Genomic DNA, 25,497 nt, shown 5'->3' with positions numbered 1-25,497 from the left:
GCAGGATAGGCAGCCCCAGAGAGCGGGTTTTCAGGCCTCTAGCGCGCAGCCAGTGTGTAGCGCCTCAGACGCCGGACCTCCGGGCCTGCTCCCAGGGCCTCAATTCCGGAGTCGGGGCCCTGTGTCCGCCTGCGGTCTGGGAGCCTTGCAAACACACTCCTAGGTCAGCGCGGTCCTGCCCGTGGGGAAGGAGGCTGCGGGAGTGCGTCTGAGGGGGCCGGGTGCCACGCTGGGGTCACCTGGCCGAGGGCACCTGGCCCCTCCCACGGGCTCCCGGCGAGGGGTGGCGGGCTCGCCCCTGGCGTGCCAAAGGCCGCAGCGGGGAGCAGAGCTAGCTCTGGCAGAAGGAAGCAAACAGCCACGGGAGGCCTTTGCAAGCAGTTGCTGGGCCGCCCCGCCTTTAGGGCTCCCCGGGCGAAACACGCCAGTGTGGGCCCCTGGGCCCGAGCTCCAGGTGGGCGCCCAGGGTGTTCTGCCCGCAGGAGCCGAGCACGGTGCAGACAGGCCTTGGCTCGGGAGCTCTCTCCTTCCTGCAGAGCAAATGTGACGCAACGGCCGCGTGGAGGGTGCCTCGACGTTCCCTGGGAGTGTGGGAGACCGCCCTGGGCGCGGGGGCCCGGGGGCCACTGCCGCTGCCAAGTGACCTCCCAGCCAGCGCTTCCCAGCTGGGGGTGACCCTCAGATCGCAGGCGGCTGGGGACGCTATCGTCCTTGGAGGCAGGAAAGGCAGCCCCACAGAGTGGGCAAGGGGGGGCCTCGGGTAGGGCGAAGGGGCGGGGCTGACGGGCTCCGGTCGACCGCGCCCTGGCAGGTGCCCGGCAGGACGGGCGCTCAGGGCCCCGGCTGGGCCGCGCCGAGGCCCGCAGGAGGCTCAGAGCGCCGCGGGCCGCGGGCAGCGGCGGGCCCCGAAGCCAGACACCTCCGGGGCCACGTGGCCCTGAGCAGCGAACGCGACGGCGGGTGCGGGGTGCGGGGTGCGGGGTGGGGGTGGGGGTGGGGTGGCGGTGGGGGTGGGGCGCCGAGAGGGGGCCGGCCTGGAGAGGCCCAGGGTGGGAGGGCGCCGAGACCTCCGCGCCCGTCGCCCTCCACCCCCCCCCGACCCCACCCCACCCCACCCCCGGCACGCACGCCCGGCCGCTCGCGGTCCCGGAAGCCCTCTTGGCCCCCGCGCCGGGCCAGGCGGTTGCTGGCCAGGGGTGGCGGTGTGCGGGGGTGGGGCGGCATCGGCCGGCCGCCGGGCTGCCGGCCCTGGCCGGCCGGAGTCCGGTCGCGGGGCGTGCGGCTCAAGTGCAGCGCGCGCTCCCGTGGAGAGCCGCGGCCGGCTGGCCTGACCCGGGGGTCAGAGCCAATGGGAGGCGCGGCGCAGGGCTCTTAGGGCGCCTGGCGGCAGCCGCCTCCGTCTACGGCCATACCACCCTGAACGCGCCCGATCTCGTCTGATCTCGGAAGCTAAGCAGGGTCGGGCCTGGTTAGTACTTGGATGGGAGACCGCCTGGGAATACCGGGTGCTGTAGGCTTTTTGCCTCCCCTCTCCTTTAGCCCCCGGCCCCCACGGCGTCCCAACTCTTGGGTCCCCGCCGCCCCCGTCCCAACTCTTGGGCCCCCGCAGCCCCAGCCCCAGCCCCAGCCCCTCCCGGGCTGGACGGTCAGGGCCCCGACTCCCGCTGCCGACCTGGCTTGCCTCCGCGCGGCCTGCGAGCCCCTCCGCATTCGGCTTCCAGGAAACCACACGACGGTCGGGGGTCTCCGCCTGGGGCTCCCTGGGCCTTGGCACGCCTCAGGCAGGGGGGAGGGAGGCCCAGCCCCAGCCCCACCCCCAGCCCCACCCCCAGCCCCACCTCCAGCCCCATCCTCGCAGGCGCTCACACACACACACACACACGCACACACGCACGCACGCGCGCGCACACACACACACACACACACACACACACACACACAGACCCCCGCCGCCGAGACAGGTCAAGAGCCGGAAACCCACAGGTAAGGCCCACGAAGAAAGAGGGAGAGAGAGACAGCAAGAGGACCACACAGGCTTCCCAACCCCCGGCCTCCACATCCTCCCGCCTTCCATTCCGGGTATCCACCCGACCCCCAGTCGACCCGACCCCACCCTCGCCCACCGACACACTCACTCACACACCCACCCTCTGGCCTGGGGGCGGGTCCGGGTCTCGCCTTAGGTAGCCAAGCCGAAGGGGACCCTTGAGACCTCGGCTGCGAGGAAGTCTTGGGTTCCCCACGGGTGACTGCCAGCCCCAGGGCACTGCGTGCAGCCGGGGCCCGCCCGGCCCGGGGCTGACGCCCCCTCCCTTGGCGAAGCTGCTGCTTCCGGGCACGGCCTCTCTCTGACGGGTGTCACGGTCTGTGCCGGTGTGTCTGTCTCGGACCGCATGCCATCCTCTCTGCCCTGCGTGCCTCCCGTTTTCCGTCTCTCTGCCAGTCGCTCTGGGTCTCCCTCTCTCTGTCTCTCCCTCCCTGCGTGTGCCGGTGCGTGTTTGGGTGTGCGCGCGCGCCTGGCCGTCTGTCTGCATCTCCGTCTCGCTGTCTTTCTGTCTCTGTCTCTTTCTGTCCCTCTCTCTCTGTCTCTGTCTCTGCTGACCGCCGGCCTCCCGTCCCTTCCTCTGGCCCCGGCCTCTGACAGGTGCTCTGGCTCTGGCTCCGGCTGAGGAGCTTGCGCCGGCCGGCTAACCCACTGGGCGTGGGTGCGTGCGAGGGTCTGTGTGTCTGTCCGTGTGCCTGCCGGTCGCTCGTCTGCTCTCTCAGGAAGGTCCTGTGCTTGGCGGGGGTGGGGGGGGGGGAGGGCGAGGGGGCAAGGGGGCAAGGGGGGGGGCCTGGGTAGGCCGAAGGGGCGGGGCTGACGCCTCACCCCTGGCCGTGCCCAACGCTGGAGCCGGGAGTCAAGCTAGCTCTGGCAGAAGGAAGCAAACGGCCACGGGTAGCCTTTGCAAGCAGTTGCTGGGCCGCCCCGCCTTTAGGGCTCCCCGGGCGAGACACGCCCGTGTGGGCCCCTAGGCCCGGGCCCCAGGTGGGCGCCCAGGGTGTTTTGCCCGCAGGAGCCCAGCACGCTGCAGACAGGCCCAGGCTCGGGAGGTCTCTCCTGCAGAGCAAGCGTGAGGGAAAAGCCGTGTACAGCTGGCCTCGAAGCTCCCTGGGAGTGTGGGAGCCCGCCCTGGGCGCGGGGCCCCAGGGGCCATTGCCACTGCCAAGTGACCTCCCAGCCAGCGCTTCCCAGCTTGGGGGTGACCCTCAGGCCGCAGGCGGCTGGGGACGCTATCGTCCTTGGAGGCAGGATAGGCAGCCCCAGAGAGCGGGTTTTCAGGCCTCTAGCGCGCAGCCAGTGTGTAGCGCCTCAGACGCCGGACCTCCGGGCCTGCTCCCAGGGCCTCAATTCCGGAGTCGGGGCCCTGTGTCCGCCTGCGGTCTGGGAGCCTTGCAAACACACTCCTAGGTCAGCGCGGTCCTGCCCGTGGGGAAGGAGGCTGCGGGAGTGCGTCTGAGGGGGCCGGGTGCCACGCTGGGGTCACCTGGCCGAGGGCACCTGGCCCCTCCCACGGGCTCCCGGCGAGGGGTGGCGGGCTCGCCCCTGGCGTGCCAAAGGCCGCAGCGGGGAGCAGAGCTAGCTCTGGCAGAAGGAAGCAAACAGCCACGGGAGGCCTTTGCAAGCAGTTGCTGGGCCGCCCCGACTTTAGGGCTCCCCGGGCGAAACACGCCAGTGTGGGCCCCTGGGCCCGAGCTCCAGGTGGGCGCCCAGGGTGTTCTGCCCGCAGGAGCCGAGCACGGTGCAGACAGGCCTTGGCTCGGGAGCTCTCTCCTTCCTGCAGAGCAAATGTGACGCAACGGCCGCGTGGAGGGTGCCTCGACGTTCCCTGGGAGTGTGGGAGACCGCCCTGGGCGCGGGGGCCCGGGGGCCACTGCCGCTGCCAAGTGACCTCCCAGCCAGCGCTTCCCAGCTGGGGGTGACCCTCAGATCGCAGGCGGCTGGGGACGCTATCGTCCTTGGAGGCAGGAAAGGCAGCCCCACAGAGTGGGCAAGGGGGGGCCTCGGGTAGGGCGAAGGGGCGGGGCTGACGGGCTCCGGTCGACCGCGCCCTGGCAGGTGCCCGGCAGGACGGGCGCTCAGGGCCCCGGCTGGGCCGCGCCGAGGCCCGCAGGAGGCTCAGAGCGCCGCGGGCCGCGGGCAGCGGCGGGCCCCGAAGCCAGACACCTCCGGGGCCACGTGGCCCTGAGCAGCGAACGCGACGGCGGGTGCGGGGTGCGGGGTGCGGGGTGGGGGTGGGGGTGGGGTGGCGGTGGGGGTGGGGCGCCGAGAGGGGGCCGGCCTGGAGAGGCCCAGGGTGGGAGGGCGCCGAGACCTCCGCGCCCGTCGCCCTCCACCCCCCCCCGACCCCACCCCACCCCACCCCCGGCACGCACGCCCGGCCGCTCGCGGTCCCGGAAGCCCTCTTGGCCCCCGCGCCGGGCCAGGCGGTTGCTGGCCAGGGGTGGCGGTGTGCGGGGGTGGGGCGGCATCGGCCGGCCGCCGGGCTGCCGGCCCTGGCCGGCCGGAGTCCGGTCGCGGGGCGTGCGGCTCAAGTGCAGCGCGCGCTCCCGTGGAGAGCCGCGGCCGGCTGGCCTGACCCGGGGGTCAGAGCCAATGGGAGGCGCGGCGCAGGGCTCTTAGGGCGCCTGGCGGCAGCCGCCTCCGTCTACGGCCATACCACCCTGAACGCGCCCGATCTCGTCTGATCTCGGAAGCTAAGCAGGGTCGGGCCTGGTTAGTACTTGGATGGGAGACCGCCTGGGAATACCGGGTGCTGTAGGCTTTTTGCCTCCCCTCTCCTTTAGCCCCCGGCCCCCACGGCGTCCCAACTCTTGGGTCCCCGCCGCCCCCGTCCCAACTCTTGGGCCCCCGCAGCCCCAGCCCCAGCCCCAGCCCCTCCCGGGCTGGACGGTCAGGGCCCCGACTCCCGCTGCCGACCTGGCTTGCCTCCGCGCGGCCTGCGAGCCCCTCCGCATTCGGCTTCCAGGAAACCACACGACGGTCGGGGGTCTCCGCCTGGGGCTCCCTGGGCCTTGGCACGCCTCAGGCAGGGGGGAGGGAGGCCCAGCCCCAGCCCCACCCCCAGCCCCACCCCCAGCCCCACCTCCAGCCCCATCCTCGCAGGCGCTCACACACACACACACACACGCACACACGCACGCACGCGCGCACACACACACACACACACACACACACACACACAGACCCCCGCCGCCGAGACAGGTCAAGAGCCGGAAACCCACAGGTAAGGCCCACGAAGAAAGAGGGAGAGAGAGACAGCAAGAGGACCACACAGGCTTCCCAACCCCCGGCCTCCACATCCTCCCGCCTTCCATTCCGGGTATCCACCCGACCCCCAGTCGACCCGACCCCACCCTCGCCCACCGACACACTCACTCACACACCCACCCTCTGGCCTGGGGGCGGGTCCGGGTCTCGCCTTAGGTAGCCAAGCCGAAGGGGACCCTTGAGACCTCGGCTGCGAGGAAGTCTTGGGTTCCCCACGGGTGACTGCCAGCCCCAGGGCACTGCGTGCAGCCGGGGCCCGCCCGGCCCGGGGCTGACGCCCCCTCCCTTGGCGAAGCTGCTGCTTCCGGGCACGGCCTCTCTCTGACGGGTGTCACGGTCTGTGCCGGTGTGTCTGTCTCGGACCGCATGCCAACCTCTCTGCCCTGCGTGCCTCCCGTTTTCCGTCTCTCTGCCAGTCGCTCTGGGTCTCCCTCTCTCTGTCTCTCCCTCCCTGCGTGTGCCGGTGCGTGTTTGGGTGTGCGCGCGCGCCTGGCCGTCTGTCTGCATCTCCGTCTCGCTGTCTTTCTGTCTCTGTCTCTTTCTGTCCCTCTCTCTCTGTCTCTGTCTCTGCTGACCGCCGGCCTCCCGTCCCTTCCTCTGGCCCCGGCCTCTGACAGGTGCTCTGGCTCTGGCTCCGGCTGAGGAGCTTGCGCCGGCCGGCTAACCCACTGGGCGTGGGTGCGTGCGAGGGTCTGTGTGTCTGTCCGTGTGCCTGCCGGTCGCTCGTCTGCTCTCTCAGGAAGGTCCTGTGCTTGGCGGGGGTGGGGGTGGGGGGGGAGGGCGAGGGGGCAAGGGGGCAAGGGGGGGGGCCTGGGTAGGCCGAAGGGGCGGGGCTGACGCCTCACCCCTGGCCGTGCCCAACGCTGGAGCCGGGAGTCAAGCTAGCTCTGGCAGAAGGAAGCAAACGGCCACGGGTAGCCTTTGCAAGCAGTTGCTGGGCCGCCCCGCCTTTAGGGCTCCCCGGGCGAGACACGCCCGTGTGGGCCCCTAGGCCCGGGCCCCAGGTGGGCGCCCAGGGTGTTTTGCCCGCAGGAGCCCAGCACGCTGCAGACAGGCCCAGGCTCGGGAGGTCTCTCCTGCAGAGCAAGCGTGAGGGAAAAGCCGTGTACAGCTGGCCTCGAAGCTCCCTGGGAGTGTGGGAGCCCGCCCTGGGCGCGGGGCCCCAGGGGCCATTGCCACTGCCAAATGACCTCCCAGCCAGCGCTTCCCAGCTTGGGGGTGACCCTCAGGCCGCAGGCGGCTGGGGACGCTATCGTCCTTGGAGGCAGGATAGGCAGCCCCAGAGAGCGGGTTTTCAGGCCTCTAGCGCGCAGCCAGTGTGTAGCGCCTCAGACGCCGGACCTCCGGGCCTGCTCCCAGGGCCTCAATTCCGGAGTCGGGGCCCTGTGTCCGCCTGCGGTCTGGGAGCCTTGCAAACACACTCCTAGGTCAGCGCGGTCCTGCCCGTGGGGAAGGAGGCTGCGGGAGTGCGTCTGAGGGGGCCGGGTGCCACGCTGGGGTCACCTGGCCGAGGGCACCTGGCCCCTCCCACGGGCTCCCGGCGAGGGGTGGCGGGCTCGCCCCTGGCGTGCCAAAGGCCGCAGCGGGGAGCAGAGCTAGCTCTGGCAGAAGGAAGCAAACAGCCACGGGAGGCCTTTGCAAGCAGTTGCTGGGCCGCCCCGCCTTTAGGGCTCCCCGGGCGAAACACGCCAGTGTGGGCCCCTGGGCCCGAGCTCCAGGTGGGCGCCCAGGGTGTTCTGCCCGCAGGAGCCGAGCACGGTGCAGACAGGCCTTGGCTCGGGAGCTCTCTCCTTCCTGCAGAGCAAATGTGACGCAACGGCCGCGTGGAGGGTGCCTCGACGTTCCCTGGGAGTGTGGGAGACCGCCCTGGGCGCGGGGGCCCGGGGGCCACTGCCGCTGCCAAGTGACCTCCCAGCCAGCGCTTCCCAGCTGGGGGTGACCCTCAGATCGCAGGCGGCTGGGGACGCTATCGTCCTTGGAGGCAGGAAAGGCAGCCCCACAGAGTGGGCAAGGGGGGGCCTCGGGTAGGGCGAAGGGGCGGGGCTGACGGGCTCCGGTCGACCGCGCCCTGGCAGGTGCCCGGCAGGACGGGCGCTCAGGGCCCCGGCTGGGCCGCGCCGAGGCCCGCAGGAGGCTCAGAGCGCCGCGGGCCGCGGGCAGCGGCGGGCCCCGAAGCCAGACACCTCCGGGGCCACGTGGCCCTGAGCAGCGAACGCGACGGCGGGTGCGGGGTGCGGGGTGCGGGGTGGGGGTGGGGGTGGGGGTGGGGGTGGGGTGGCGGTGGGGGTGGGGCGCCGAGAGGGGGCCGGCCTGGAGAGGCCCAGGGTGGGAGGGCGCCGAGACCTCCGCGCCCGTCGCCCTCCACCCCCCCCCGACCCCACCCCACCCCACCCCCGGCACGCACGCCCGGCCGCTCGCGGTCCCGGAAGCCCTCTTGGCCCCCGCGCCGGGCCAGGCGGTTGCTGGCCAGGGGTGGCGGTGTGCGGGGGTGGGGCGGCATCGGCCGGCCGCCGGGCTGCCGGCCCTGGCCGGCCGGAGTCCGGTCGCGGGGCGTGCGGCTCAAGTGCAGCGCGCGCTCCCGTGGAGAGCCGCGGCCGGCTGGCCTGACCCGGGGGTCAGAGCCAATGGGAGGCGCGGCGCAGGGCTCTTAGGGCGCCTGGCGGCAGCCGCCTCCGTCTACGGCCATACCACCCTGAACGCGCCCGATCTCGTCTGATCTCGGAAGCTAAGCAGGGTCGGGCCTGGTTAGTACTTGGATGGGAGACCGCCTGGGAATACCGGGTGCTGTAGGCTTTTTGCCTCCCCTCTCCTTTAGCCCCCGGCCCCCACGGCGTCCCAACTCTTGGGTCCCCGCCGCCCCCGTCCCAACTCTTGGGCCCCCGCAGCCCCAGCCCCAGCCCCAGCCCCTCCCGGGCTGGACGGTCAGGGCCCCGACTCCCGCTGCCGACCTGGCTTGCCTCCGCGCGGCCTGCGAGCCCCTCCGCATTCGGCTTCCAGGAAACCACACGACGGTCGGGGGTCTCCGCCTGGGGCTCCCTGGGCCTTGGCACGCCTCAGGCAGGGGGGAGGGAGGCCCAGCCCCAGCCCCACCCCCAGCCCCACCCCCAGCCCCACCTCCAGCCCCATCCTCGCAGGCGCTCACACACACGCACACACGCACGCACGCGCGCACACACACACACACACACACACACACACACACACACAGACCCCCGCCGCCGAGACAGGTCAAGAGCCGGAAACCCACAGGTAAGGCCCACGAAGAAAGAGGCAGAGAGAGACAGCAAGAGGACCACACAGGCTTCCCAACCCCCGGCCTCCACATCCTCCCGCCTTCCATTCCGGGTATCCACCCGACCCCCAGTCGACCCGACCCCACCCTCGCCCACCGACACACTCACTCACACACCCACCCTCTGGCCTGGGGGCGGGTCCGGGTCTCGCCTTAGGTAGCCAAGCCGAAGGGGACCCTTGAGACCTCGGCTGCGAGGAAGTCTTGGGTTCCCCACGGGTGACTGCCAGCCCCAGGGCACTGCGTGCAGCCGGGGCCCGCCCGGCCCGGGGCTGACGCCCCCTCCCTTGGCGAAGCTGCTGCTTCCGGGCACGGCCTCTCTCTGACGGGTGTCACGGTCTGTGCCGGTGTGTCTGTCTCGGACCGCATGCCATCCTCTCTGCCCTGCGTGCCTCCCGTTTTCCGTCTCTCTGCCAGTCGCTCTGGGTCTCCCTCTCTCTGTCTCTCCCTCCCTGCGTGTGCCGGTGCGTGTTTGGGTGTGCGCGCGCGCCTGGCCGTCTGTCTGCATCTCCGTCTCGCTGTCTTTCTGTCTCTGTCTCTTTCTGTCCCTCTCTCTCTGTCTCTGTCTCTGCTGACCGCCGGCCTCCCGTCCCTTCCTCTGGCCCCGGCCTCTGACAGGTGCTCTGGCTCTGGCTCCGGCTGAGGAGCTTGCGCCGGCCGGCTAACCCACTGGGCGTGGGTGCGTGCGAGGGTCTGTGTGTCTGTCCGTGTGCCTGCCGGTCGCTCGTCTGCTCTCTCAGGAAGGTCCTGTGCTTGGCGGGGGGGGGTGGTGGGGGGGGAGGGCGAGGGGGCAAGGGGGCAAGGGGGGGGGCCTGGGTAGGCCGAAGGGGCGGGGCTGACGCCTCACCCCTGGCCGTGCCCAACGCTGGAGCCGGGAGTCAAGCTAGCTCTGGCAGAAGGAAGCAAACGGCCACGGGTAGCCTTTGCAAGCAGTTGCTGGGCCGCCCCGCCTTTAGGGCTCCCCGGGCGAGACACGCCCGTGTGGGCCCCTAGGCCCGGGCCCCAGGTGGGCGCCCAGGGTGTTTTGCCCGCAGGAGCCCAGCACGCTGCAGACAGGCCCAGGCTCGGGAGGTCTCTCCTGCAGAGCAAGCGTGAGGGAAAAGCCGTGTACAGCTGGCCTCGAAGCTCCCTGGGAGTGTGGGAGCCCGCCCTGGGCGCGGGGCCCCAGGGGCCATTGCCACTGCCAAATGACCTCCCAGCCAGCGCTTCCCAGCTTGGGGGTGACCCTCAGGCCGCAGGCGGCTGGGGACGCTATCGTCCTTGGAGGCAGGATAGGCAGCCCCAGAGAGCGGGTTTTCAGGCCTCTAGCGCGCAGCCAGTGTGTAGCGCCTCAGACGCCGGACCTCCGGGCCTGCTCCCAGGGCCTCAATTCCGGAGTCGGGGCCCTGTGTCCGCCTGCGGTCTGGGAGCCTTGCAAACACACTCCTAGGTCAGCGCGGTCCTGCCCGTGGGGAAGGAGGCTGCGGGAGTGCGTCTGAGGGGGCCGGGTGCCACGCTGGGGTCACCTGGCCGAGGGCACCTGGCCCCTCCCACGGGCTCCCGGCGAGGGGTGGCGGGCTCGCCCCTGGCGTGCCAAAGGCCGCAGCGGGGAGCAGAGCTAGCTCTGGCAGAAGGAAGCAAACAGCCACGGGAGGCCTTTGCAAGCAGTTGCTGGGCCGCCCCGCCTTTAGGGCTCCCCGGGCGAAACACGCCAGTGTGGGCCCCTGGGCCCGAGCTCCAGGTGGGCGCCCAGGGTGTTCTGCCCGCAGGAGCCGAGCACGGTGCAGACAGGCCTTGGCTCGGGAGCTCTCTCCTTCCTGCAGAGCAAATGTGACGCAACGGCCGCGTGGAGGGTGCCTCGACGTTCCCTGGGAGTGTGGGAGACCGCCCTGGGCGCGGGGGCCCGGGGGCCACTGCCGCTGCCAAGTGACCTCCCAGCCAGCGCTTCCCAGCTGGGGGTGACCCTCAGATCGCAGGCGGCTGGGGACGCTATCGTCCTTGGAGGCAGGAAAGGCAGCCCCACAGAGTGGGCAAGGGGGGGCCTCGGGTAGGGCGAAGGGGCGGGGCTGACGGGCTCCGGTCGACCGCGCCCTGGCAGGTGCCCGGCAGGACGGGCGCTCAGGGCCCCGGCTGGGCCGCGCCGAGGCCCGCAGGAGGCTCAGAGCGCCGCGGGCCGCGGGCAGCGGCGGGCCCCGAAGCCAGACACCTCCGGGGCCACGTGGCCCTGAGCAGCGAACGCGACGGCGGGTGCGGGGTGCGGGGTGCGGGGTGGGGGTGGGGGTGGGGTGGCGGTGGGGGTGGGGCGCCGAGAGGGGGCCGGCCTGGAGAGGCCCAGGGTGGGAGGGCGCCGAGACCTCCGCGCCCGTCGCCCTCCACCCCCCCCCGACCCCACCCCACCCCACCCCCGGCACGCACGCCCGGCCGCTCGCGGTCCCGGAAGCCCTCTTGGCCCCCGCGCCGGGCCAGGCGGTTGCTGGCCAGGGGTGGCGGTGTGCGGGGGTGGGGCGGCATCGGCCGGCCGCCGGGCTGCCGGCCCTGGCCGGCCGGAGTCCGGTCGCGGGGCGTGCGGCTCAAGTGCAGCGCGCGCTCCCGTGGAGAGCCGCGGCCGGCTGGCCTGACCCGGGGGTCAGAGCCAATGGGAGGCGCGGCGCAGGGCTCTTAGGGCGCCTGGCGGCAGCCGCCTCCGTCTACGGCCATACCACCCTGAACGCGCCCGATCTCGTCTGATCTCGGAAGCTAAGCAGGGTCGGGCCTGGTTAGTACTTGGATGGGAGACCGCCTGGGAATACCGGGTGCTGTAGGCTTTTTGCCTCCCCTCTCCTTTAGCCCCCGGCCCCCACGGCGTCCCAACTCTTGGGTCCCCGCCGCCCCCGTCCCAACTCTTGGGCCCCCGCAGCCCCAGCCCCAGCCCCAGCCCCTCCCGGGCTGGACGGTCAGGGCCCCGACTCCCGCTGCCGACCTGGCTTGCCTCCGCGCGGCCTGCGAGCCCCTCCGCATTCGGCTTCCAGGAAACCACACGACGGTCGGGGGTCTCCGCCTGGGGCTCCCTGGGCCTTGGCACGCCTCAGGCAGGGGGGAGGGAGGCCCAGCCCCAGCCCCACCCCCAGCCCCACCCCCAGCCCCACCTCCAGCCCCATCCTCGCAGGCGCTCACACACACGCACACACGCACGCACGCGCGCACACACACACACACACACACACACACACACACAGACCCCCGCCGCCGAGACAGGTCAAGAGCCGGAAACCCACAGGTAAGGCCCACGAAGAAAGAGGCAGAGAGAGACAGCAAGAGGACCACACAGGCTTCCCAACCCCCGGCCTCCACATCCTCCCGCCTTCCATTCCGGGTATCCACCCGACCCCCAGTCGACCCGACCCCACCCTCGCCCACCGACACACTCACTCACACACCCACCCTCTGGCCTGGGGGCGGGTCCGGGTCTCGCCTTAGGTAGCCAAGCCGAAGGGGACCCTTGAGACCTCGGCTGCGAGGAAGTCTTGGGTTCCCCACGGGTGACTGCCAGCCCCAGGGCACTGCGTGCAGCCGGGGCCCGCCCGGCCCGGGGCTGACGCCCCCTCCCTTGGCGAAGCTGCTGCTTCCGGGCACGGCCTCTCTCTGACGGGTGTCACGGTCTGTGCCGGTGTGTCTGTCTCGGACCGCATGCCATCCTCTCTGCCCTGCGTGCCTCCCGTTTTCCGTCTCTCTGCCAGTCGCTCTGGGTCTCCCTCTCTCTGTCTCTCCCTCCCTGCGTGTGCCGGTGCGTGTTTGGGTGTGCGCGCGCGCCTGGCCGTCTGTCTGCATCTCCGTCTCGCTGTCTTTCTGTCTCTGTCTCTTTCTGTCCCTCTCTCTCTGTCTCTGTCTCTGCTGACCGCCGGCCTCCCGTCCCTTCCTCTGGCCCCGGCCTCTGACAGGTGCTCTGGCTCTGGCTCCGGCTGAGGAGCTTGCGCCGGCCGGCTAACCCACTGGGCGTGGGTGCGTGCGAGGGTCTGTGTGTCTGTCCGTGTGCCTGCCGGTCGCTCGTCTGCTCTCTCAGGAAGGTCCTGTGCTTGGCGGGGGGGGGTGGTGGGGGGGGAGGGCGAGGGGGCAAGGGGGCAAGGGGGGGGGCCTGGGTAGGCCGAAGGGGCGGGGCTGACGCCTCACCCCTGGCCGTGCCCAACGCTGGAGCCGGGAGTCAAGCTAGCTCTGGCAGAAGGAAGCAAACGGCCACGGGTAGCCTTTGCAAGCAGTTGCTGGGCCGCCCCGCCTTTAGGGCTCCCCGGGCGAGACACGCCCGTGTGGGCCCCTAGGCCCGGGCCCCAGGTGGGCGCCCAGGGTGTTTTGCCCGCAGGAGCCCAGCACGCTGCAGACAGGCCCAGGCTCGGGAGGTCTCTCCTGCAGAGCAAGCGTGAGGGAAAAGCCGTGTACAGCTGGCCTCGAAGCTCCCTGGGAGTGTGGGAGCCCGCCCTGGGCGCGGGGCCCCAGGGGCCATTGCCACTGCCAAATGACCTCCCAGCCAGCGCTTCCCAGCTTGGGGGTGACCCTCAGGCCGCAGGCGGCTGGGGACGCTATCGTCCTTGGAGGCAGGATAGGCAGCCCCAGAGAGCGGGTTTTCAGGCCTCTAGCGCGCAGCCAGTGTGTAGCGCCTCAGACGCCGGACCTCCGGGCCTGCTCCCAGGGCCTCAATTCCGGAGTCGGGGCCCTGTGTCCGCCTGCGGTCTGGGAGCCTTGCAAACACACTCCTAGGTCAGCGCGGTCCTGCCCGTGGGGAAGGAGGCTGCGGGAGTGCGTCTGAGGGGGCCGGGTGCCACGCTGGGGTCACCTGGCCGAGGGCACCTGGCCCCTCCCACGGGCTCCCGGCGAGGGGTGGCGGGCTCGCCCCTGGCGTGCCAAAGGCCGCAGCGGGGAGCAGAGCTAGCTCTGGCAGAAGGAAGCAAACAGCCACGGGAGGCCTTTGCAAGCAGTTGCTGGGCCGCCCCGCCTTTAGGGCTCCCCGGGCGAAACACGCCAGTGTGGGCCCCTGGGCCCGAGCTCCAGGTGGGCGCCCAGGGTGTTCTGCCCGCAGGAGCCGAGCACGGTGCAGACAGGCCTTGGCTCGGGAGCTCTCTCCTTCCTGCAGAGCAAATGTGACGCAACGGCCGCGTGGAGGGTGCCTCGACGTTCCCTGGGAGTGTGGGAGACCGCCCTGGGCGCGGGGGCCCGGGGGCCACTGCCGCTGCCAAGTGACCTCCCAGCCAGCGCTTCCCAGCTGGGGGTGACCCTCAGATCGCAGGCGGCTGGGGACGCTATCGTCCTTGGAGGCAGGAAAGGCAGCCCCACAGAGTGGGCAAGGGGGGGCCTCGGGTAGGGCGAAGGGGCGGGGCTGACGGGCTCCGGTCGACCGCGCCCTGGCAGGTGCCCGGCAGGACGGGCGCTCAGGGCCCCGGCTGGGCCGCGCCGAGGCCCGCAGGAGGCTCAGAGCGCCGCGGGCCGCGGGCAGCGGCGGGCCCCGAAGCCAGACACCTCCGGGGCCACGTGGCCCTGAGCAGCGAACGCGACGGCGGGTGCGGGGTGCGGGGTGCGGGGTGGGGGTGGGGGTGGGGTGGCGGTGGGGGTGGGGCGCCGAGAGGGGGCCGGCCTGGAGAGGCCCAGGGTGGGAGGGCGCCGAGACCTCCGCGCCCGTCGCCCTCCACCCCCCCCCGACCCCACCCCACCCCACCCCCGGCACGCACGCCCGGCCGCTCGCGGTCCCGGAAGCCCTCTTGGCCCCCGCGCCGGGCCAGGCGGTTGCTGGCCAGGGGTGGCGGTGTGCGGGGGTGGGGCGGCATCGGCCGGCCGCCGGGCTGCCGGCCCTGGCCGGCCGGAGTCCGGTCGCGGGGCGTGCGGCTCAAGTGCAGCGCGCGCTCCCGTGGAGAGCCGCGGCCGGCTGGCCTGACCCGGGGGTCAGAGCCAATGGGAGGCGCGGCGCAGGGCTCTTAGGGCGCCTGGCGGCAGCCGCCTCCGTCTACGGCCATACCACCCTGAACGCGCCCGATCTCGTCTGATCTCGGAAGCTAAGCAGGGTCGGGCCTGGTTAGTACTTGGATGGGAGACCGCCTGGGAATACCGGGTGCTGTAGGCTTTTTGCCTCCCCTCTCCTTTAGCCCCCGGCCCCCACGGCGTCCCAACTCTTGGGTCCCCGCCGCCCCCGTCCCAACTCTTGGGCCCCCGCAGCCCCAGCCCCAGCCCCAGCCCCTCCCGGGCTGGACGGTCAGGGCCCCGACTCCCGCTGCCGACCTGGCTTGCCTCCGCGCGGCCTGCGAGCCCCTCCGCATTCGGCTTCCAGGAAACCACACGACGGTCGGGGGTCTCCGCCTGGGGCTCCCTGGGCCTTGGCACGCCTCAGGCAGGGGGGAGGGAGGCCCAGCCCCAGCCCCACCCCCAGCCCCACCCCCAGCCCCACCTCCAGCCCCATCCTCGCAGGCGCTCACACACACACACACACACGCACACACGCACGCACGCGCGCGCACACACACACACACACACACACACACACACACACAGACCCCCGCCGCCGAGACAGGTCAAGAGCCGGAAACCCACAGGTAAGGCCCACGAAGAAAGAGGGAGAGAGAGACAGCAAGAGGACCACACAGGCTTCCCAACCCCCGGCCTCCACATCCTCCCGCCTTCCATTCCGGGTATCCACCCGACCCCCAGTCGACCCGACCCCACCCTCGCCCACCGACACACTCACTCACACACCCACCCTCTGGCCTGGGGGCGGGTCCGGGTCTCGCCTTAGGTAGCCAAGCCGAAGGGGACCCTTGAGACCTCGGCTGCGAGGAAGTCTTGGGTTCCCCACGGGTGACTGCCAGCCCCAGGGCACTGCGTGCAGCCGGGGCCCGCCCGGCCCGGGGCTGACGCCCCCTCCCTTGGCGAAGCTGCTGCTTCCGGGCACGGCCTCTCTCTGACGGGTGTCACGGTCTGTGCCGGTGTGTCTGTCTCGGACCGCATGCCATCCTCTCTGCCCTGCGTGCCTCCCGTTTTCCGTCTCTCTGCCAGTCGCTCTGGGTCTCCCTCTCTCTGTCTCTCCCTCCCTGCGTGTGCCGGTGCGTGTTTGGGTGTGCGCGCGCGCCTGGCCGTCTGTCTGCATCTCCGTCTCGCTGTCTTTCTGTCTCTGTCTCTTTCTGTCCCTCTCTCTCTGTCTCTGTCTCTGCTGACCGCCGGCCTCCCGTCCCTTCCTCTGGCCCCGGCCTCTGACAGGTGCTCTGGCTCTGGCTCCGGCTGAGGAGCTTGCGCCGGCCGGCTAACCCACTGGGCGTGGGTGCGTGCGAGGGTCTGTGTGTCTGTCCGTGTGCCTGCCGGTCGCTCGTCTGCTCTCTCAGGAAGGTCCTGTGCTTGGCGGGGGTGGGGGGGGGGGAGGGCGAGGGGGCAAGGGGGCAAGGGGGGGGGCCTGGGTAGGCCGAAGGGGCGGGGCTGACGCCTCACCCCTGGCCGTGCCCAACGCTGGAGCCGGGAGTCAAGCTAGCTCTGGCAGAAGGAAGCAAACGGCCACGGGTAGCCTTTGCAAGCAGTTGCTGGGCCGCCCCGCCTTTAGGGCTCCCCGGGCGAGACACGCCCGTGTGGGCCCCTAGGCCCGGGCCCCAGGTGGGCGCCCAGGGTGTTTTGCCCGCAGGAGCCCAGCACGCTGCAGACAGGCCCAGGCTCGGGAGGTCTCTCCTGCAGAGCAAGCGTGAGGGAAAAGCCGTGTACAGCTGGCCTCGAAGCTCCCTGGGAGTGTGGGAGCCCGCCCTGGGCGCGGGGCCCCAGGGGCCATTGCCACTGCCAAGTGACCTCCCAGCCAGCGCTTCCCAGCTTGGGGGTGACCCTCAGGCCGCAGGCGGCTGGGGACGCTATCGTCCTTGGAGGCAGGATAGGCAGCCCCAGAGAGCGGGTTTTCAGGCCTCTAGCGCGCAGCCAGTGTGTAGCGCCTCAGACGCCGGACCTCCGGGCCTGCTCCCAGGGCCTCAATTCCGGAGTCGGGGCCCTGTGTCCGCCTGCGGTCTGGGAGCCTTGCAAACACACTCCTAGGTCAGCGCGGTCCTGCCCGTGGGGAAGGAGGCTGCGGGAGTGCGTCTGAGGGGGCCGGGTGCCACGCTGGGGTCACCTGGCCGAGGGCACCTGGCCCCTCCCACGGGCTCCCGGCGAGGGGTGGCGGGCTCGCCCCTGGCGTGCCAAAGGCCGCAGCGGGGAGCAGAGCTAGCTCTGGCAGAAGGAAGCAAACAGCCACGGGAGGCCTTTGCAAGCAGTTGCTGGGCCGCCCCGACTTTAGGGCTCCCCGGGCGAAACACGCCAGTGTGGGCCCCTGGGCCCGAGCTCCAGGTGGGCGCCCAGGGTGTTCTGCCCGCAGGAGCCGAGCACGGTGCAGACAGGCCTTGGCTCGGGAGCTCTCTCCTTCCTGCAGAGCAAATGTGACGCAACGGCCGCGTGGAGGGTGCCTCGACGTTCCCTGGGAGTGTGGGAGACCGCCCTGGGCGCGGGGGCCCGGGGGCCACTGCCGCTGCCAAGTGACCTCCCAGCCAGCGCTTCCCAGCTGGGGGTGACCCTCAGATCGCAGGCGGCTGGGGACGCTATCGTCCTTGGAGGCAGGAAAGGCAGCCCCACAGAGTGGGCAAGGGGGGGCCTCGGGTAGGGCGAAGGGGCGGGGCTGACGGGCTCCGGTCGACCGCGCCCTGGCAGGTGCCCGGCAGGACGGGCGCTCAGGGCCCCGGCTGGGCCGCGCCGAGGCCCGCAGGAGGCTCAGAGCGCCGCGGGCCGCGGGCAGCGGCGGGCCCCGAAGCCAGACACCTCCGGGGCCACGTGGCCCTGAGCAGCGAACGCGACGGCGGGTGCGGGGTGCGGGGTGCGGGGTGGGGGTGGGGGTGGGGTGGCGGTGGGGGTGGGGCGCCGAGAGGGGGCCGGCCTGGAGAGGCCCAGGGTGGGAGGGCGCCGAGACCTCCGCGCCCGTCGCCCTCCACCCCCCCCCGACCCCACCCCACCCCACCCCCGGCACGCACGCCCGGCCGCTCGCGGTCCCGGAAGCCCTCTTGGCCCCCGCGCCGGGCCAGGCGGTTGCTGGCCAGGGGTGGCGGTGTGCGGGGGTGGGGCGGCATCGGCCGGCCGCCGGGCTGCCGGCCCTGGCCGGCCGGAGTCCGGTCGCGGGGCGTGCGGCTCAAGTGCAGCGCGCGCTCCCGTGGAGAGCCGCGGCCGGCTGGCCTGACCCGGGGGTCAGAGCCAATGGGAGGCGCGGCGCAGGGCTCTTAGGGCGCCTGGCGGCAGCCGCCTCCGTCTACGGCCATACCACCCTGAACGCGCCCGATCTCGTCTGATCTCGGAAGCTAAGCAGGGTCGGGCCTGGTTAGTACTTGGATGGGAGACCGCCTGGGAATACCGGGTGCTGTAGGCTTTTTGCCTCCCCTCTCCTTTAGCCCCCGGCCCCCACGGCGTCCCAACTCTTGGGTCCCCGCCGCCCCCGTCCCAACTCTTGGGCCCCCGCAGCCCCAGCCCCAGCCCCAGCCCCTCCCGGGCTGGACGGTCAGGGCCCCGACTCCCGCTGCCGACCTGGCTTGCCTCCGCGCGGCCTGCGAGCCCCTCCGCATTCGGCTTCCAGGAAACCACACGACGGTCGGGGGTCTCCGCCTGGGGCTCCCTGGGCCTTGGCACGCCTCAGGCAGGGGGGAGGGAGGCCCAGCCCCAGCCCCACCCCCAGCCCCACCCCCAGCCCCACCTCCAGCCCCATCCTCGCAGGCGCTCACACACACACACACACACGCACACACGCACGCACGCGCGCACACACACACACACACACACACACACACACACACAGACCCCCGCCGCCGAGACAGGTCAAGAGCCGGAAACCCACAGGTAAGGCCCACGAAGAAAGAGGGAGAGAGAGACAGCAAGAGGACCACACAGGCTTCCCAACCCCCGGCCTCCACATCCTCCCGCCTTCCATTCCGGGTATCCACCCGACCCCCAGTCGACCCGACCCCACCCTCGCCCACCGACACACTCACTCACACACCCACCCTCTGGCCTGGGGGCGGGTCCGGGTCTCGCCTTAGGTAGCCAAGCCGAAGGGGACCCTTGAGACCTCGGCTGCGAGGAAGTCTTGGGTTCCCCACGGGTGACTGCCAGCCCCAGGGCACTGCGTGCAGCCGGGGCCCGCCCGGCCCGGGGCTGACGCCCCCTCCCTTGGCGAAGCTGCTGCTTCCGGGCACGGCCTCTCTCTGACGGGTGTCACGGTCTGTGCCGGTGTGTCTGTCTCGGACCGCATGCCAACCTCTCTGCCCTGCGTGCCTCCCGTTTTCCGTCTCTCTGCCAGTCGCTCTGGGTCTCCCTCTCTCTGTCTCTCCCTCCCTGCGTGTGCCGGTGCGTGTTTGGGTGTGCGCGCGCGCCTGGCCGTCTGTCTGCATCTCCGTCTCGCTGTCTTTCTGTCTCTGTCTCTTTCTGTCCCTCTCTCTCTGTCTCTGTCTCTGCTGACCGCCGGCCTCCCGTCCCTTCCTCTGGCCCCGGCCTCTGACAGGTGCTCTGGCTCTGGCTCCGGCTGAGGAGCTTGCGCCGGCCGGCTAACCCACTGGGCGTGGGTGCGTGCGAGGGTCTGTGTGTCTGTCCGTGTGCCTGCCGGTCGCTCGTCTGCTCTCTCAGGAAGGTCCTGTGCTTGGCGGGGGTGGGGGTGGGGGGGGAGGGCGAGGGGGCAAGGGGGCAAGGGGGGGGGCCTGGGTAGGCCGAAGGGGCGGGGCTGACGCCTCACCCCTGGCCGTGCCCAACGCTGGAGCCGGGAGTCAAGCTAGCTCTGGCAGAAGGAAGCAAACGGCCACGGGTAGCCTTTGCAAGCAGTTGCTGGGCCGCCCCGCCTTTAGGGCTCCCCGGGCGAGACACGCCCGTGTGGGCCCCTAGGCCCGGGCCCCAGGTGGGCGCCCAGGGTGTTTTGCCCGCAGGAGCCCAGCACGCTGCAGACAGGCCCAGGCTCGGGAGGTCTCTCCTGCAGAGCAAGCGTGAGGGAAAAGCCGTGTACAGCTGGCCTCGAAGCTCCCTGGGAGTGTGGGAGCCCGCCCTGGGCGCGGGGCCCCAGGGGCCATTGCCACTGCCAAATGACCTCCCAGCCAGCGCTTCCCAGCTTGGGGGTGACCCTCAGGCCGCAGGCGGCTGGGGACGCTATCGTCCTTGGAGGCAGGATAGGCAGCCCCAGAGAGCGGGTTTTCAGGCCTCTAGCGCGCAGCCAGTGTGTAGCGCCTCAGACGCCGGACCTCCGGGCCTGCTCCCAGGGCCTCAATTCCGGAGTCGGGGCCCTGTGTCCGCCTGCGGTCTGGGAGCCTTGCAAACACACTCCTAGGTCAGCGCGGTCCTGCCCGTGGGGAAGGAGGCTGCGGGAGTGCGTCTGAGGGGGCCGGGTGCCACGCTGGGGTCACCTGGCCGAGGGCACCTGGCCCCTCCCACGGGCTCCCGGCGAGGGGTGGCGGGCTCGCCCCTGGCGTGCCAAAGGCCGCAGCGGGGAGCAGAGCTAGCTCTGGCAGAAGGAAGCAAACAGCCACGGGAGGCCTTTGCAAGCAGTTGCTGGGCCGCCCCGCCTTTAGGGCTCCCCGGGCGAAACACGCCAGTGTGGGCCCCTGGGCCCGAGCTCCAGGTGGGCGCCCAGGGTGTTCTGCCCGCAGGAGCCGAGCACGGTGCAGACAGGCCTTGGCTCGGGAGCTCTCTCCTTCCTGCAGAGCAAATGTGACGCAACGGCCGCGTGGAGGGTGCCTCGACGTTCCCTGGGAGTGTGGGAGACCGCCCTGGGCGCGGGGGCCCGGGGGCCACTGCCGCTGCCAAGTGACCTCCCAGCCAGCGCTTCCCAGCTGGGGGTGACCCTCAGATCGCAGGCGGCTGGGGACGCTATCGTCCTTGGAGGCAGGAAAGGCAGCCCCACAGAGTGGGCAAGGGGGGGCCTCGGGTAGGGCGAAGGGGCGGGGCTGACGGGCTCCGGTCGACCGCGCCCTGGCAGGTGCCCGGCAGGACGGGCGCTCAGGGCCCCGGCTGGGCCGCGCCGAGGCCCGCAGGAGGCTCAGAGCGCCGCGGGCCGCGGGCAGCGGCGGGCCCCGAAGCCAGACACCTCCGGGGCCACGTGGCCCTGAGCAGCGAACGCGACGGCGGGTGCGGGGTGCGGGGTGCGGGGTGGGGGTGGGGGTGGGGTGGCGGTGGGGGTGGGGCGCCGAGAGGGGGCCGGCCTGGAGAGGCCCAGGGTGGGAGGGCGCCGAGACCTCCGCGCCCGTCGCCCTCCACCCCCCCCCGACCCCACCCCACCCCACCCCCGGCACGCACGCCCGGCCGCTCGCGGTCCCGGAAGCCCTCTTGGCCCCCGCGCCGGGCCAGGCGGTTGCTGGCCAGGGGTGGCGGTGTGCGGGGGTGGGGCGGCATCGGCCGGCCGCCGGGCTGCCGGCCCTGGCCGGCCGGAGTCCGGTCGCGGGGCGTGCGGCTCAAGTGCAGCGCGCGCTCCCGTGGAGAGCCGCGGCCGGCTGGCCTGACCCGGGGGTCAGAGCCAATGGGAGGCGCGGCGCAGGGCTCTTAGGGCGCCTGGCGGCAGCCGCCTCCGTCTACGGCCATACCACCCTGAACGCGCCCGATCTCGTCTGATCTCGGAAGCTAAGCAGGGTCGGGCCTGGTTAGTACTTGGATGGGAGACCGCCTGGGAATACCGGGTGCTGTAGGCTTTTTGCCTCCCCTCTCCTTTAGCCCCCGGCCCCCACGGCGTCCCAACTCTTGGGTCCCCGCCGCCCCCGTCCCAACTCTTGGGCCCCCGCAGCCCCAGCCCCAGCCCCAGCCCCTCCCGGGCTGGACGGTCAGGGCCCCGACTCCCGCTGCCGACCTGGCTTGCCTCCGCGCGGCCTGCGAGCCCCTCCGCATTCGGCTTCCAGGAAACCACACGACGGTCGGGGGTCTCCGCCTGGGGCTCCCTGGGCCTTGGCACGCCTCAGGCAGGGGGGAGGGAGGCCCAGCCCCAGCCCCACCCCCAGCCCCACCCCCAGCCCCACCTCCAGCCCCATCCTCGCAGGCGCTCACACACACACACACACACGCACACACGCACGCACGCGCGCACACACACACACACACACACACACACACACACAGACCCCCGCCGCCGAGACAGGTCAAGAGCCGGAAACCCACAGGTAAGGCCCACGAAGAAAGAGGGAGAGAGAGACAGCAAGAGGACCACACAGGCTTCCCAACCCCCGGCCTCCACATCCTCCCGCCTTCCATTCCGGGTATCCACCCGACCCCCAGTCGACCCGACCCCACCCTCGCCCACCGACACACTCACTCACACACCCACCCTCTGGCCTGGGGGCGGGTCCGGGTCTCGCCTTAGGTAGCCAAGCCGAAGGGGACCCTTGAGACCTCGGCTGCGAGGAAGTCTTGGGTTCCCCACGGGTGACTGCCAGCCCCAGGGCACTGCGTGCAGCCGGGGCCCGCCCGGCCCGGGGCTGACGCCCCCTCCCTTGGCGAAGCTGCTGCTTCCGGGCACGGCCTCTCTCTGACGGGTGTCACGGTCTGTGCCGGTGTGTCTGTCTCGGACCGCATGCCATCCTCTCTGCCCTGCGTGCCTCCCGTTTTCCGTCTCTCTGCCAGTCGCTCTGGGTCTCCCTCTCTCTGTCTCTCCCTCCCTGCGTGTGCCGGTGCGTGTTTGGGTGTGCGCGCGCGCCTGGCCGTCTGTCTGCATCTCCGTCTCGCTGTCTTTCTGTCTCTGTCTCTTTCTGTCCCTCTCTCTCTGTCTCTGTCTCTGCTGACCGCCGGCCTCCCGTCCCTTCCTCTGGCCCCGGCCTCTGACAGGTGCTCTGGCTCTGGCTCCGGCTGAGGAGCTTGCGCCGGCCGGCTAACCCACTGGGCGTGGGTGCGTGCGAGGGTCTGTGTGTCTGTCCGTGTGCCTGCCGGTCGCTCGTCTGCTCTCTCAGGAAGGTCCTGTGCTTGGCGGGGGTGGGGGGGGGGAGGGCGAGGGGGCAAGGGGGCAAGGGGGGGGGCCTGGGTAGGCCGAAGGGGCGGGGCTGACGCCTCACCCCTGGCCGTGCCCAACGCTGGAGCCGGGAGTCAAGCTAGCTCTGGCAGAAGGAAGCAAACGGCCACGGGTAGCCTTTGCAAGCAGTTGCTGGGCCGCCCCGCCTTTAGGGCTCCCCGGGCGAGACACGCCCGTGTGGGCCCCTAGGCCCGGGCCCCAGGTGGGCGCCCAGGGTGTTTTGCCCGCAGGAGCCCAGCACGCTGCAGACAGGCCCAGGCTCGGGAGGTCTCTCCTGCAGAGCAAGCGTGAGGGAAAAGCCGTGTACAGCTGGCCTCGAAGCTCCCTGGGAGTGTGGGAGCCCGCCCTGGGCGCGGGGCCCCAGGGGCCATTGCCACTGCCAAGTGACCTCCCAGCCAGCGCTTCCCAGCTTGGGGGTGACCCTCAGGCCGCAGGCGGCTGGGGACGCTATCGTCCTTGGAGGCAGGATAGGCAGCCCCAGAGAGCGGGTTTTCAGGCCTCTAGCGCGCAGCCAGTGTGTAGCGCCTCAGACGCCGGACCTCCGGGCCTGCTCCCAGGGCCTCAATTCCGGAGTCGGGGCCCTGTGTCCGCCTGCGGTCTGGGAGCCTTGCAAACACACTCCTAGGTCAGCGCGGTCCTGCCCGTGGGGAAGGAGGCTGCGGGAGTGCGTCTGAGGGGGCCGGGTGCCACGCTGGGGTCACCTGGCCGAGGGCACCTGGCCCCTCCCACGGGCTCCCGGCGAGGGGTGGCGGGCTCGCCCCTGGCGTGCCAAAGGCCGCAGCGGGGAGCAGAGCTAGCTCTGGCAGAAGGAAGCAAACAGCCACGGGAGGCCTTTGCAAGCAGTTGCTGGGCCGCCCCGCCTTTAGGGCTCCCCGGGCGAAACACGCCAGTGTGGGCCCCTGGGCCCGAGCTCCAGGTGGGCGCCCAGGGTGTTCTGCCCGCAGGAGCCGAGCACGGTGCAGACAGGCCTTGGCTCGGGAGCTCTCTCCTTCCTGCAGAGCAAATGTGACGCAACGGCCGCGTGGAGGGTGCCTCGACGTTCCCTGGGAGTGTGGGAGACCGCCCTGGGCGCGGGGGCCCGGGGGCCACTGCCGCTGCCAAGTGACCTCCCAGCCAGCGCTTCCCAGCTGGGGGTGACCCTCAGATCGCAGGCGGCTGGGGACGCTATCGTCCTTGGAGGCAGGAAAGGCAGCCCCACAGAGTGGGCAAGGGGGGGCCTCGGGTAGGGCGAAGGGGCGGGGCTGACGGGCTCCGGTCGACCGCGCCCTGGCAGGTGCCCGGCAGGACGGGCGCTCAGGGCCCCGGCTGGGCCGCGCCGAGGCCCGCAGGAGGCTCAGAGCGCCGCGGGCCGCGGGCAGCGGCGGGCCCCGAAGCCAGACACCTCCGGGGCCACGTGGCCCTGAGCAGCGAACGCGACGGCGGGTGCGGGGTGCGGGGTGCGGGGTGGGGGTGGGGGTGGGGGTGGGGGTGGGGTGGCGGTGGGGGTGGGGCGCCGAGAGGGGGCCGGCCTGGAGAGGCCCAGGGTGGGAGGGCGCCGAGACCTCCGCGCCCGTCGCCCTCCACCCCCCCCCGACCCCACCCCACCCCACCCCCGGCACGCACGCCCGGCCGCTCGCGGTCCCGGAAGCCCTCTTGGCCCCCGCGCCGGGCCAGGCGGTTGCTGGCCAGGGGTGGCGGTGTGCGGGGGTGGGGCGGCATCGGCCGGCCGCCGGGCTGCCGGCCCTGGCCGGCCGGAGTCCGGTCGCGGGGCGTGCGGCTCAAGTGCAGCGCGCGCTCCCGTGGAGAGCCGCGGCCGGCTGGCCTGACCCGGGGGTCAGAGCCAATGGGAGGCGCGGCGCAGGGCTCTTAGGGCGCCTGGCGGCAGCCGCCTCCGTCTACGGCCATACCACCCTGAACGCGCCCGATCTCGTCTGATCTCGGAAGCTAAGCAGGGTCGGGCCTGGTTAGTACTTGGATGGGAGACCGCCTGGGAATACCGGGTGCTGTAGGCTTTTTGCCTCCCCTCTCCTTTAGCCCCCGGCCCCCACGGCGTCCCAACTCTTGGGTCCCCGCCGCCCCCGTCCCAACTCTTGGGCCCCCGCAGCCCCAGCCCCAGCCCCAGCCCCTCCTGGGCTGGACGGTCAGGGCCCCGACTCCCGCTGCCGACCTGGCTTGCCTCCGCGCGGCCTGCGAGCCCCTCCGCATTCGGCTTCCAGGAAACCACACGACGGTCGGGGGTCTCCGCCTGGGGCTCCCTGGGCCTTGGCACGCCTCAGGCAGGGGGGAGGGAGGCCCAGCCCCAGCCCCACCCCCAGCCCCACCCCCAGCCCCACCTCCAGCCCCATCCTCGCAGGCGCTCACACACACACACACACACGCACACACGCACGCACGCGCGCACACACACACACACACACACACACACACACACAGACCCCCGCCGCCGAGACAGGTCAAGAGCCGGAAACCCACAGGTAAGGCCCACGAAGAAAGAGGGAGAGAGAGACAGCAAGAGGACCACACAGGCTTCCCAACCCCCGGCCTCCACATCCTCCCGCCTTCCATTCCGGGTATCCACCCGACCCCCAGTCGACCCGACCCCACCCTCGCCCACCGACACACTCACTCACACACCCACCCTCTGGCCTGGGGGCGGGTCCGGGTCTCGCCTTAGGTAGCCAAGCCGAAGGGGACCCTTGAGACCTCGGCTGCGAGGAAGTCTTGGGTTCCCCACGGGTGACTGCCAGCCCCAGGGCACTGCGTGCAGCCGGGGCCCGCCCGGCCCGGGGCTGACGCCCCCTCCCTTGGCGAAGCTGCTGCTTCCGGGCACGGCCTCTCTCTGACGGGTGTCACGGTCTGTGCCGGTGTGTCTGTCTCGGACCGCATGCCAACCTCTCTGCCCTGCGTGCCTCCCGTTTTCCGTCTCTCTGCCAGTCGCTCTGGGTCTCCCTCTCTCTGTCTCTCCCTCCCTGC

General features: G+C 72.0%; 8 non-coding genes across 8 annotated transcripts; all 8 read left to right on the top strand.

Moving 5' to 3' along the window:
• Nucleotides 1-1,398: 1,398 nt before the first annotated feature.
• Nucleotides 1,399-1,517, top strand: LOC145519143 (5S ribosomal RNA). The gene has a single exon (XR_014063574.1). It is a non-coding gene; the product is annotated as a 5S ribosomal RNA (ribosomal RNA).
• Nucleotides 1,518-4,686: 3,169 nt separating this feature from the next.
• On the top strand, nt 4,687-4,805 carry LOC145519142 (5S ribosomal RNA). Its single transcript, XR_014063573.1, has one exon. It is a non-coding gene; the product is annotated as a 5S ribosomal RNA (ribosomal RNA).
• A 3,180-nt stretch (nt 4,806-7,985) lies between these two features.
• LOC145519141 (5S ribosomal RNA) lies at nt 7,986-8,104 on the top strand. The gene has a single exon (XR_014063572.1). It is a non-coding gene; the product is annotated as a 5S ribosomal RNA (ribosomal RNA).
• Nucleotides 8,105-11,267: 3,163 nt separating this feature from the next.
• LOC145519140 (5S ribosomal RNA) lies at nt 11,268-11,386 on the top strand. Its single transcript, XR_014063571.1, has one exon. It is a non-coding gene; the product is annotated as a 5S ribosomal RNA (ribosomal RNA).
• Nucleotides 11,387-14,545: 3,159 nt separating this feature from the next.
• LOC145519139 (5S ribosomal RNA) lies at nt 14,546-14,664 on the top strand. Its single transcript, XR_014063570.1, has one exon. It is a non-coding gene; the product is annotated as a 5S ribosomal RNA (ribosomal RNA).
• A 3,169-nt stretch (nt 14,665-17,833) lies between these two features.
• On the top strand, nt 17,834-17,952 carry LOC145519138 (5S ribosomal RNA). Its single transcript, XR_014063569.1, has one exon. It is a non-coding gene; the product is annotated as a 5S ribosomal RNA (ribosomal RNA).
• A 3,170-nt stretch (nt 17,953-21,122) lies between these two features.
• LOC145519137 (5S ribosomal RNA) lies at nt 21,123-21,241 on the top strand. Its single transcript, XR_014063568.1, has one exon. It is a non-coding gene; the product is annotated as a 5S ribosomal RNA (ribosomal RNA).
• A 3,176-nt stretch (nt 21,242-24,417) lies between these two features.
• LOC145519136 (5S ribosomal RNA) lies at nt 24,418-24,536 on the top strand. The gene has a single exon (XR_014063567.1). It is a non-coding gene; the product is annotated as a 5S ribosomal RNA (ribosomal RNA).
• Nucleotides 24,537-25,497: the final 961 nt, after the last annotated feature.

Source organism: Giraffa tippelskirchi, chromosome 8, assembly GCF_054371585.1.
Source record: "Giraffa tippelskirchi isolate mGirTip1 chromosome 8, T2T-mGirTip1v1.2.pri, whole genome shotgun sequence".
Taxonomy (NCBI): Eukaryota; Metazoa; Chordata; class Mammalia; order Artiodactyla; family Giraffidae; genus Giraffa; species Giraffa tippelskirchi.
Note: the sequence above shows the minus strand (reverse complement) of the source record. Positions and strands in the feature narration are given on the sequence as shown.